The sequence below is a fragment of the Pelecanus crispus genome, chromosome 1, assembly GCF_030463565.1.
Source record: "Pelecanus crispus isolate bPelCri1 chromosome 1, bPelCri1.pri, whole genome shotgun sequence".
Taxonomy (NCBI): Eukaryota; Metazoa; Chordata; class Aves; order Pelecaniformes; family Pelecanidae; genus Pelecanus; species Pelecanus crispus.
In genome coordinates, this window is record NC_134643.1 from 114,259,323 (window position 1) to 114,273,061 (window position 13,739).

Below are 13,739 nucleotides of genomic sequence, written 5' to 3' on the forward strand. Positions count from 1 at the left end.
CCAGGGTACTCTGCTAATAGCTCCCTGAATAGCTTAAAGTTTGCTCTCCTGAAGTCCAGGATAGCAACTCTGCTGGCCTTTTTTCTCATTACAGTGAAAATTTTAAACTCAACAATTTTGTGATCACTGTGGCCAAGACAGCCACCTTCCATCACATCCCCCATGGACTTCTCTATTCACAAATAGCAAGTCTAGGGGGGGCATCTTTCTTAGTTGGCTCACGGAGTACTTCTGACAAGAAGTTATCTCCTACAAACTTAAGACCTGCTCTTCACAGCAGTATGGTATTCCTGGAAGTTGAAGTCTCCCATAAGGACAAGGGCTACTGATCCAGAAATTTCTCCTAATTGTAGAATAGAATTTCTCCTAATTGTAGAATTCTCCTTTAGAATAACTCATCAGTGCTTACATCCTGGCTGGGCAATCAGTAGTAGACACCCACTACATCTCCTTTGTTTTCCATCCCCCTAATTCTCACCCAGAGGCTCTCAACCACATCATCTCTAATTCTAAGGGCTGTGCAATCAAACCTTTCCCTTGCATATAGTGTGACACCTCCACCTCACCTGCCTTGCCTATCCCTCCTGAACAGCCTGTAGCACTCCAATCGTAGGATTCATTCCATCAAGTCTCACTAATACCAATGATATCATAGCTCTGGGAACTGACCAGTGCTTCCAGTTCATCCTGTTTGTTTCTCATAACGTGTGCATTGGCGTATAAGCATTTACAATACGCTCCTGAGCCCTCCGTGCTCCTAGGAGCAGTGTAAATGAGCCACTAGCATTGCTACCCTCAGGCAATGCCATGCCAACCCTTGGCTTACCTGCTGCAATCCTGCTGGTATCCCCCTCTCCTGTTGATTCTAGTTTAAAGCTCTCCTTGATCAGTCCCGACAGCTTACACCCAAAGATGCATTTTCCCCATCGGGACAGGTGGATCCCATCAGGCCCCAGCATACCTTATGTCTCAAAGACTCCCCCATGGTTCAAAACACCAAAGTTTTGGCAGAGGCACCAGTCCTGGAGCCAGGTATTGATATCCTGGGCTCGCCTGTTTCTTCCAAAGTCTCCCCCTGTTACTGGGAGGATTGAGGAAAACACTACCTGTGCTCTGGAATTTTTTAGCATTCTGAAATCTCTTTTGATCGACCTCAGACTTTTTGTTGTGACATCATTAGTACCTGTGTGAAAGAGCAGGAATGGATAGCAGTTTGAATGTTGTACTAAGCTCTTCACTTTTGTGGTGATATCCCTAATATGGGCCCCAAGGAGGCAGCAAACTTCCCTGAAAAGAGGGTCCGGTCTGTAAATGGGTGCTTCTGTTCTGCACAGGAGGGAATCACCAATGACCATAACTCACCATTGTTTCTTCTTGGTGCTGGTCTTAATGTAGGTTTTGTTGTTGTCTCTCTGACCTTAGCAAGACCGCTTATGCAGGTTCCTACTCCATCTCATTATGTGCTTCATCTGCCCATCTGGGCCTTGTACCTATCCTGTAATGGTATCTCAGAGTGTAAGGAGGGGTTTCTCTTACTGCTTCGTGCTATAACCTTCTTTGACCCCTCCTTGTCCCTTGTGACGCTGACTTCCTCCTGGCACAAAGCAGATCCTGGACCTGCCTCCATAGTGCTCACGCTGAGTTGGCTTGCACACGTCATAGATGGCAGAGTACAGCTCCATTGATCAATCTCCCTCTCAGGCTCTCAAATACTGCTCAGTCTGTCCACCTCCTCCTGGAGCTTGGCCACCAAGCAAAGCAGTTCATCAGTCTGGTCACACCTCCCACAGGCTTGCTTGTAATCACGTTCCACCTCTAGCAATATCCCTTCACATGTCCCACAGCCAGAAACCTGGGTGGTCACATGCTTGAGGGGGAGCTCTGTCTGTGTGGCTGCATTGGTTCTACCAGGTGCTAGAAGCTCAGGAGAAGCAGAGGACACTGCTTTTTGCTGTGTGGTCACCATGGTGCCTGCTGCCCCACACCTGCCTGCTGGGAAATATATGTTGCTTGGGCATCCATTGCAACCTGTTGGACCAGTTGCTTTCACCTGCTTAAACTTCCTGTGCTGCCAGGTGCAGGCTCTGTCCAATCAGCAGGTCCGGGTCCAGGGTCCATTTCTCTGGGAGCATCCCCTGTCCAGGCCAGCCTCTACTTGTTCAGGTGCAGGCCTCGTGTCCCCCACCTGCTTGGTGCCGTGCTGTGGCTCTGCCGCTGCTGGTGTTGCCGCCACTGCTCCTCCTCCTGCTGCTGCCACCACCGATCCTGGTCCGGCTCCTCTTCTTCCTCCTCCTCCTCCTCCTCTTCCTCCTACTTCTCCTCCTCCTCCTTTTCCTGTGACTGCAGAGGTAAAAGCTTTGTGTTCAGGTCTTCGTTGTGCTTTCTGTGTTGTGTGTCTGGCAGTTTCGGTCAGGTAGGTCTGCCAGTGCTCAGCAGACCTGCTTTGAGTCTGCTGTTAGCCAGCCACCTCAAGAGGGTGATAGTGGTGAAGGGCCCCAGGGAGTGGCAACAGCCAAGCAGCAGGCTGTGGGGGACCTGCCAGCCCCACAAGGAAGGAAGCAGGTTGGGGCCATCAGCTGTGTGCTGCCAGCTTTAATCCAGGAAAGGCCCTTTCCACAGACTGAGTATCTACAGGTAGATAAGAGCTCCCTCCACTCCTGCTCTGAGCTGCTGGCTATGAGATGCCTCTGGTCTTGAAGTCGGCAACAATGGCTGAGTTAATAAGCTTTGCTGAGATGCTGGACATTTTGATTTGAGATTTGAGGAAAGGTCTTAATGTGGAAAAGTTCCAACAGATACTGATACATAATGCATGCAACTGTCATGTCTGTGTTAAATTTTCATAGAATCATAGAATCATTTAGGTTGGAAAATACCTTTAAGATCATCCAGTCCAACCATTAACCTACACTACCAAGTCCACACTAAACCAATCAAGGGTAGACTAGACTAAACCATGTCCCGAAGTGCCACATCTACCCGTTTTTTGAACACTTCCAGGGATGGTGATTCCACCACCTCTCTGGGCAGCCTGTTCCAATGCTTGACCACCCTTTCTGTAAAGAAATTTTTCCTAATTTGACCAGCCGGGTTAGCTCGGTTGGTTAGACCATGGTGCTAATAACGCCAAGTTCACAGGTTCAATCCCTGCTTACTGCAGGGGGGTTGGGCTCGATGATCTCTCAAGGTCCCTTCCAACCCAAAGCATTCTATGATTCTATGATTCTAATTTCCAACCTAAACCTCCCCTGGCGCAGCTTGAGCCCATTTCCTCTCGTCCTCTTGTTGATGAAGTATACCTACTTACACTGGTGGTGATCTTCATAAAGCCTTACCTAGACAGCTTGGGAGTTCCTGCTCCATTGCCCTGACTTATTCTGGGCTAAATTACCCGCAAAGAGACACAGCCACAAGGCTACTCCTTCCACTCAGGAATCAGAAGTTAAAACAAACACATCTTCATAATCTCTTGTATCAGTTCACAGACGATGTTCATTCAAATTCTATGGTTTCTCCTTTTCCACTGCAATGATATATGCACTGGAATGGTTACAGACTAGTTGTAGCTGGAGGTTACTGACTGCAACAAGTTCTGTATAAAACCAGTGTAGTCTGCCAATTGCTTATGATATAAATTTCACTATTTGAAACAGTCTTCATGACTACATATTGTATTTGAATAAATACTGAGAAAGATTGATATGATTAAGAATACATTAATAAAGCATCGTTCATTTAATTTACTAGATCTTTGTTAGCTCTTAATCTAAATATTGGCTTACCTCTCTGCAATAATATTTAAGCAAATGTATTTTGCCCTTAATACCCGAAGTATTCTAAATTCACTTGCCTTTAACTACAAAAAGGATGATCACATTTCCCTTTGTTGACTCATCTTAAAATAATTTCTAACTCTATTGTCTTGAACATAACAGGAAAAAACTGCTATGACAAAGGCAGGCCTCTGTCCTTTGAAGGTAGCACAAAAAAGAAGCATTGTTGTTGTGATCAAGTTTTGTGTATGTTGCAGTTCCCTTAACAAGGTTAACCCCACACTGGCATGCTTAACTATAGTGAAAGGACTAATTTAAGATATTTTCTGTATTGTTGTTGGTTTATAGTTTATGTGAAAAGGCTGCCCTCTTCTGACTACTTTTTCATGTCTTCTAAAATCTTCACATGTTTTTCTTATCTTGACTTAGAATTTCCCCTTTGTTTCTCTGTACATTTGTATTGGTAGGACCATTATCCCTTTTCCTTACATTCATATTCAGAACAATGTAAGAAACACAGATATGAGAAGATTAACTCCACTATCAAATTAATGTGTAAACTGCCTGCAGTTGATAAACATGATAAAAATCACCACCCCTCCATTACTCAAACAGTCAAGCAGGAAGCAAGTGGCTGTCTGGTATTCTGAGGTATGGTAGAAATATTAACTGCCACAGGTGTCACACTTCCACTTTTTAAACAGGTGTCATCTTCCCATTTTCAGATATACCCACTGTACGGATGCCTTTATCTGCAGCATTTTGGCAGTAGCTGCACAAGCTTTTTAGTTTGAATCAGGGCTGTGCTTCTGAAACAACCCTCTCAACTTACCACATCCTAGTTCGCATTGCAGAGCAGTCTCCAAGCATGCAGAGTGGGTTGCTTTCAAATAAAATTAAATTGAAAGACGCCTTCCAGGAGCAGACATAATGCACTCTGATCAGTACTGGGGAGTCAGCCAGTGGGACCAGAACAGAGCTTGTCTGAGGACTCGCTAGAGCTAGAGCATATGGTGAGTAATCAAGTCTCAAGTCTCAGATCAACGGTTAAGGCTACCAATCCTCTCCTCCTGGACCATGACACTTGATGGCCACAACCACTGTATCCAGCTGTGCTGAAGTCACAGCAAGGCAGGGACCTAAGAGCTGAGCTTATCTAGAAGGTACCACGTTACTTTTTCAGGTCATAAAGCTCTTAATCAGTGTTTCTCTCCTACATTCCTACAGTACACAGAAGGATGCAAGGGCTGAAACTAAAACTGGATTTTGATGCCACAGTGCAGAGCCCCTTTGGCAGCTGCAGTGAATACAGGGCTCTGTGGCAGTAGGCATGCAGGCTGGTTCTTCACCTTTTGAGAAAGGAGAGACAGTTCAGCTGCAATTGAGACCAACGGAACGCAGACTTTTAAGAGCCCATTTTATGTGTCGACCATGTAACAGCCCCTGAAGTAAGGCCTGTCACCCAAGAGTCCCTCTCCCATTGAGGACTCCACTCACTGGGCTCACCTGTGCTTTCTCTGTCCCAATCTTGGTCCCATTCTGCACACCGGCACACTTTCAAGAGGAGGGGGAAAGTGTGTGCAGCCCAGGAGGGCACAAGCACTCCCTTGGGCATCCATAGATGTAGACCTAAACCTCCCCTATGCCATGGACGACTAACTTGTACTCCAAACACGGTCTCTTAACCATAAACTGTGTCTGCTAGGGAGCACCAGCATATAATTTTCTTTACACTTTTTTTAACAGAAGGCAGAGTCTGTCTCAACTTTTTGTGTGGACTTTAGTTCAAAGTATTAGATGTGCACCAGGCATGCCCACCAGACTGAAGGGGGAGGTGTAAGCATGCTTGGACTTGGGATATTGATCAGCTAGGAGGCAGTGTCAAACTGTTCAGCACTACGACTGATGCACACATCTGGATATGCTCAGAAGAAATCTTGGAAACTTCAAAGTGAAAAAATAAGTTGAGGTATTGCCTGAGTGCTGTCAGTGGCAGCTGTCAAATGCAATAGGTGACTCTGGACTTAGCATAAATCCTGATTTAATACCTCTTTATGTCCCCATGTCTGAATCTTTCCTTCCTCACTCATATTCAGCTGCGCTGTACTGGTCCATCACTTGCCATCCAGACATTCAATGTCTGATGTGATTATTAATTACCCTGAAATGCTCCTTTAGAAGTAACCCATAACTCTATTTACAAAATTCGCATAAAAAGAACAGACGTTTTTACAGGGCTTTCTTCTTCCTAAAAAGATACCTGATCTTCTTTCAGCATCTCCTTACTAAATTGCTTTCCACTTAGCTGTATATAAACTTAGCCATTAATTCCACCAACATATATCTGCACTTTACCTTATACAAATAAGTAATCCCAATGTGAAATCAATCCTTATCTGAGGCAGAGATCATAAACCACAGCCTTAACTGTATATAGCATCACTGAAATCAATAAAGCCATCCCAAATTAAACTGGCAAATGGTCTTGTTTTACATATCTTTAATCTAGACCCTTTCAACCTATTGCAAATTGAGAGTGGTGTAGTGAACATCTCCCATATTATACATTGGGTTTTTTTGTCTAAGTAAGCTACTGCTTACTCCAGTGACTACTAGTGCTTAACGAGTTTCTTGACATATTCTCACTGTCGTGTCATTTGAAATAGTATGGTTAAAACAAAAGATTATGTTACCAAATACAAATCGGGTCTAACACAAGCTAACAAAGATAAAAAACCTTATATTAGTTTTATAAACCTGCCACTAAACAATTTCAACTCCCTGTGATGAAGTACTAAATATAAATACTGCATTAAATCTCCCAAGCTTGTTGCATTTGATAAAAATAATTTAGAGTTCATTACTACAAGTATATATGAACAATACCCCTTTGGTATTACTATAATATACTGGTTAATTACAGAGCCTACATTTACTCATGGGATATATCTTTCTTCACATGTATGGAGATTGCTCCTTACGGTTAAACACACTAGATACAAGCAAACTTCTAAAATAAAGTTAACAAAATTTATCATTACAAACTGGGAAGTGTTTTCTGACTGGACAATTTTCCATTTTACAGGTGAGAAAATAAAAGCACAACGCTATCACCAGACCACCCAGCAGGCTACTGCTTATTGCCAAATACTGAACCAGGAGAAAATCGGAGCATTTAGGGTAGTTCTATAAAGCAAATATTGCATTCCAAGTCAAACTAGTCTGAAATGAGCTATTTCTCCATTTTAGATTTTCTCAATGGAAATTGATTTGGGGTTTTCAGCTCATTCTAAATTTTCCCAATGAAAATATAAGTACACCTTTTTGCAGTAAAATGAAAAATGTTAGTGGATATTTTGTACTCTGGCAAAGAATGCAAAACAGTACTGCAATGACTCCAACCCCTCTTCAGCTCTGATGCAGAAGAGCTGAACTACCATCACCACTTGCTTCAGAACAGGGAACTCCTTGGAAGATTTTCATTTTCTGCCTGACTGTGGCATCCTCTGCTGTGCTTGAGGGAGCTGACAGAATTAGTACAGAGTAGCATGTGGCAGGGAGCCATAAAAAGCAATGCACTTCTGAACAATTACAGCACATTTTTGTTAGTGCCGGGAGACACAAGGCTACAGTCCAAGTGCTTAGCCACTTGAGAAGTGCAATTATGTGCTGGAAAAGCACTGCCTGGAACACTCCCTCTTAAGAAATGAAAATTAGCAACTAAAATGGGAAATTAGGGGAAAAAAAAAAGTTTCTTTCTGTCTCATGTTGTTTATTGGAACCTCCTTATCAACCCTGCCGCTTCTTTCCTTTTTATCCAAAGTTTACCCAAATCAAGGCAACAAATCACTTTTCCTGTCCTACCCTTCTTACAGGTATGTTTAAAATATGTGAAAATATTATTCATAGAATCATAGAACCATTTAGGTTGGAAAAGACCTTTAAGATCATCCAGTCCAACCATTAACCTACACTACCAAGTCTACACTAAACCAATCAAGGGTAGAGTAGCAATTTCATGTTCACTGGCTTGATGGCTTGATTATTTATAATGGAAGTAAAAACTAGGAATCGTTAAGGTTGGAAAGGACCTCTAAGATCATCAGTCCAAGTGTCAACCCAACACTACCATGCCCACTAAACCATGTCCCAGAGTGCCACATCTACACCATACACTTCCGGGGATGGTGACTCCACCACCTCTCTGGGCAGTCTGTTCCAATGCTTGACTACTCCTTCCATGAAGACATTTTTCCTAATTTCCAACCTAAACCTCCCCTGGTGCAGCTTCAGCCCATTTCCTCTTGTCCTATCGCTAACTACGTGGGAGAAAAGACCAACACCCACTTCACTACAACCTCCTTTCAGGTAGTTGTAGAGAGCGATAAGGTCTCCCCTCAGCCTCCTCTTCTCCAGGCTAAACAATCCCAGTTCCCTCAGCCGCTCCTCATAAGGCCTGTGCTCCAGACCCTTCACCAGCTTTGTTGCCCTTCTCTGAACACGCTCCAGCACCTCAATGTCCTTCTTGTAGTGAGGGGCCCAAAACTGGACACAGTATTCCAGGTGCGGCCTCACCAGTGCCGAGTACAGGTGCACAATCACCTCCCTGCTCCTGCTGGCCACACCATTCCTGGTACAAGCCAGGATGCTGTTGGCCTTCTTGGCCACCTGGGGGGCACACTGCTGGCTCATGTTCAGCCGGCTGTATACCAACACCCCCAGGTCCTTTTTGGCCAGGCAGCTTTTCAGCCACTCTTCCCCAAGCCTGTAGCGTTGCATGGGGTTGTTGTGACCCAAGTGCAGGACCCGGCACTTGGCTTGTTGAACCTCATACAGTTGGCCTCAGCCCATCAGTCCAGCCTGTCCAGGTCCCTCTGCAGCACCTTCCTTCCCTCCAGCAGATCAACACTCCCACCCAGTTTGGTGTCATCTGCAAACTTGCTGAGGGCAGACTCAATCCCCTCATCCAGATCATCGATAAAGATATTAAACAAGGCTGGCCCCAGAACGGAACCCTGGGGAACACCTCTTGTGACCGGTCACCAAATGGACTTAACTCCATTCACCACTACTCTCTGGGCTTGGCTACCCAGCCAGTTTTTTACCCAGCAAAGAGTACGCCTGTCCAAGCCATGAGCTGCCAGCTTCCTTAGGAGAATGCTGTGGGAGACTGTGTCAAAGGCTTTACTGAAGTCCAGGTAGATGACATCCACAGCCTTTCCTTCAACCACCAGGCGGGTCACCAGCTCATAGAAGGAGATCAGGTTGGTCAAGCAGGACCTGCCTTTCATGAACCCAAGCTGGCTGGGCCTGATCCCTTGATTGAACTGCACATGCCTGTTGAGCGCACTCAATATGAACTGCTCCATAACCTTTCCCATCAGCTGACAGGCCTGTGGTTCCCCAGACACTCCTTCCGGCCGTTCTTGTAGATGGGCGTCACATTGGCAAGCCTCCAGTCATCAGGGACCTCCCCTGTTAACCAGGACTGCTGATAGATGACGGAGAGTGGCTTGGCGAGCTCCTCTGCCAGCTCGCTCAATACTCTCGGGTGGATCCCATCTGGCCCCATAGACTTGTGAGTGTCCAGGTGGCGTAGCAGGTCGTTAACTGCTTCCTCCTGGATTATGAGGGCTCCATTCTGCTCCTTGTCCCTGTCTTCCAGCTCAGGGGGCTGAGACTTCTGCCAGCCACTTATATAATGCTTCATCTATCTATTCTTCCCAGTTGGGTGGTCTACAGCAGACTCCCAGCAGGATATCTGCCTTGTTGGCCTTCCCCCTCATCCTTACTCATAAGCACTTGACCTTATCATCACCACTGTTGAGCTCTTTACAATCAAAACACAGCCTAACATACAGAGCCACCCCACTGCCTCTCCTTCCTTGCCTATCCCTTCTGAAGAGCTTATAGCCATCCAGTGCAGCACTCCAGTCATGAGAGTCATCCCACCATGTTTCTGTGATGGCGACTGTGTCATAGCCATCCTGCTGCACAAGGGCTTCCAGCTCCTCTTGTTTGTTGCCCATGCTACATGCATTGGTGTACATGCACTTGAGCTGGGCTGTTGATTTCACCCCCAATGTTGCCATGCCGCCCCTGGGCTCCTCTCTAGCGAGTCTGTTTATATCCCCTTCCCCCTTCAAACCTAGTTTAAAGCCCTCTCAATGAGTACCGCCAACTCATGGGCGAGAATCCTTTTCCCCTTTGGAGACAGCTGATCTCCATCTGCTGCCAGCAGGCCCAGTGCTGTGTAAAACTCCCCATGATTAAAAAAAACAAAATTTTGTCGATGGCACCAGCCTCTGAGCCACTTGTTAATCAGATGAGTTTTCCTGTTCCTTTCAGCATTCTTCCCTGCCACTGACAGGATAGAGGAAAACCCTGCCTGTGCTTCTGATCCTGCAACCAATTGCCCTAGTGCCCTGAAGTCTCTTTTGATCGCTTTTGGACTTCTCTCTGCAAGCTTACCGCTGCCAACCTGTACAACCAGCAGTGGGTAATAATCGGAGGGCCTCACGAGGTCAGGCAGTTTCCTAGTAACGTCCATAACCCGGGCCCCAGGGAGGCAGCAGACTTCCTGTGGGATGAGTCCGGGCGGCAGATCGGGCCCTCAGTTCCCTGCAGGAGGGAATCACCCACCACAATCACCCTCCTTTTTTTCTTAACAGGGGCAGTCGTAATCCGTGGGGGTGACTGACTGGCCCTCGGCAGCCCCCCGGCTGGACCTTCACCTTCACCTCCCTCCCCACTTGCCTGGCCCTCAACTCCCAGAGCCCCATATCTGTTGTGTAGGGGCAGCTGGGGAGGTGAGGGAGGCCGGGAGGGGATTCGCCTGCCTCCCTGGGCAGGGACCTGTTTCCATTCCCCCCCGTCTCTTGGATCCCCTCCTTCTGCTTGCTGGCAAGAGGGCAGGGGATCCTCTGCTCCTTGTGGGGCCTCCCCCTGCTGCCCTGGCCCCAGGAGTCTGTCTCCCTCTCGCACTCCCTGACACTCCTCAGCCTTTCCACCTCCTCCTTCAGCTCTGCCACCAGGCTGAGCAGATCATTCAACTGGCCACACCAAAGACATTTGCCGTCTCCGCTGCCCTGCGGTACAGGCGACAGGCTCAGGCACTCCCTGCAGCCGGAGGCCTGGACGGCTGCGTGTTTGTGCGGGAGCTCCCTCTGGGTCGCCGCATTCCTTCTGGCGACGGCTTTTGGGTGGGTGGTAACCATAGCTGCCAGGTGTTCTCCTGGGAGGGCGATGACTACGAGTTGAGTTTCCCTTGGGAGCCAGGAGGAGGACTCGGCCTTCCCCGCGTGCCCTGCCCGCACCAAGTGCCGCGCCACACCCTGTTTGCCCATCTTGGTCGCCGCGCTCCCTGGGGGCTGCCTTTGTACGTGAGGGGGTTCGGCCGCCATCACTCCCGTCCCCACCAGGCTGCGTCAGAGCTGCCGCACGTCAGCAGCTCGCCCTTTCCCGCTCTTTCCTGCTCGAGGCGGGGGGCTGGGCTGCCCGCTCTCACCCTGCACTTTTGCCACCTCAGCAAGGGTGCCCCAGCACAAGCCTCCGCTCTGGAGCCCTTCGCTTCCGTGACTTCATTGAAATGGCCCCTTATGTCATACCACTGTGCAACACTGTTACTCATGTCTGTATGTCTCCTTGTACCTTTTCAACAGCACCTTACCTCACCTCACATTTTTTCCATGCATTTATAATGGCAAAACTCTAGGAAGGTATATTAGTCCTCAGTTCTTCACTTTTTCTTGCGCATGTTTTATGCTGTAACCCACAACTCGATACATAATGACTGCCTGCGTAGCCACCATTTTGCCAGTATGTTTACATGATAGATAAAGGACGCATGAGGCTAGTAGTCCACTGTATATGAGTTACAACTACTGCCTAAAAACATGTATTAGTGCAAGTTCTCCTTTCCAAGGGCTGCAATACCAGAGTTCTGTCCTAATTTGGGGAGCAAGTAAATGGCAAAGGATATAGTTCATAGTGAAAATGCCAACCCCAGCAAATACTGAAAAGGTAGACTTTCATGTGTCTCTGTCTTTAAATAGAGTAAGCTGTTGAAAATCAAGCTCGTACAGGTAAACAATCCACAAAACAGGGGAAAAAACCACTCATTTGACAACTACATCAATAATAGCTGTGGTAATAAACAAGCACTCGATTCCATTCCTGCAAAGATCAGTATTATCTACCCTTTATGCTGGCAATTTAGAGCTAACACAATTTATTTTTTCCAGATATTAACTTGTAATTGAATATCTCAAGCAAAATAAAAGTTTATAGTCAAAAACCATATTCATACCTCTGTACTTCAGGTCTTCTCAAAAGGAGATAAAATTAATGACAAAAAAAAAAGCGAGAATATGAAACATAAAAAAATTTTAAAAATTTAAAAAAACATAAAAACATAAAACTTCAGAGAAGTGTAGAAAGCAACATTAAAAGGAAACTTAAGAGGCCATCTGATACATTTCTATGCCTGAACATCTGTATCACCTGTTGCAAGATTCTAGTTCAAGACATTTGAAATTTAATCTCAAGTCTCTATGCTTTTTTTTTTTTAAGAAACAGGTATTTGGAGGCAAGGTGATGAAAGAAAGGATGGTCAGAGACCTGTAAAGGGGAAGCTAGAGGTGATGAGAGCAAGGCTGGACAAAAACCTGCAGAATGAAAACCAGTAGAATAACAGCAGTTTTAAAATATGGGAGGAGAAATACAAAAAAAAACCCACCCCTCCATACACATGCATATAAGCAGACAAAAATGTCTTTTACTGTGTGTCTCCTAATGACTCCCTCAGAGGAAAGGAGCCAAGAAGTATACAATAAAATGATAAAGCTGAGAAAGATACCACCTGAGAAAACCTATGGTAATGTAATTACCATTTCTATAGAATAAGTAACTTTTTAAAAACATCAGTCCATGAGTAAGTCTGTCCACAGTTCTGGATTTTTTTGGTGTGTCTAGACAAGTAAAAGCATGTGCAATGGCTGGTTCAGAGCTTTGCACGTATTGACCAGCATGCTGGAGCTGCCTCTTGCAACAAAAAGGATAAAGTTATAACTTGCTTTCCCTTCCTTAGGACATTATGTTCCATCTTCCTCCTAACCTAGCTGTTGACTTTCTATAAAACTTACAATTCATCGGTTTTGGACATCCCACTCTGACATTCAGACGAAACTGGTCAATAGGTTCAACCAAGTATTGCTGTTAAGAGCAGGGACAGCAGGTGCATAGGAAAGAAAAGAAAAGGATTAACATGCATAGGACTCGTTTACATGAGAAACCAGGGTTAAATACATAAAACAACCTTAAAGAAGAAAAATATACATATCTGTCCTTCAATCAGTACCATCAGGAAAGGCAATCTGGCATTGGAAAACCTTTTTCTGAACTGGAGGAGGAAATATTTATGTAGGGCTTATTCCTGCTCCCATTCCAATAGGTGAAAAGCTATCATAAGTCTCAACCTCAGCAGCAGCTCTAATTCCAAGAGGCCCAAACAGAAACAGAGTGAAAATGCATTTATTTCGTCTTTCAGTTATTCTCTTCACAATGGACTTTAGAATTGCTTCATATCTGAAGCATTGCTGCCCTGTCCATAGGTTTAACAGAAAAAAATCTGAATGGTTGCAATAATATTCATCTACAATGAGCATAAAGATAATTGATTTAAATAGCAAATTTACATATGTTCCACAAATCTCATTGTTCCAGTTCTCAGAGACTAGACATTATATAATGAGAAAATGTGAATTCATTTATCCAATGAACATAGAACAGCAAAACTGCTGTGTATTAGATCTGTAAATCACATGTACAGTATATTAAATTCACTTAGTAGACAGATAATTATGTTCCCACGAAAAAGCCATTATAAATAATGAATAATTAAATATATGTATGACTTGACAAATAATGTGCCAGGATTATGCAGATAATTCATACTTAATTCAGTAG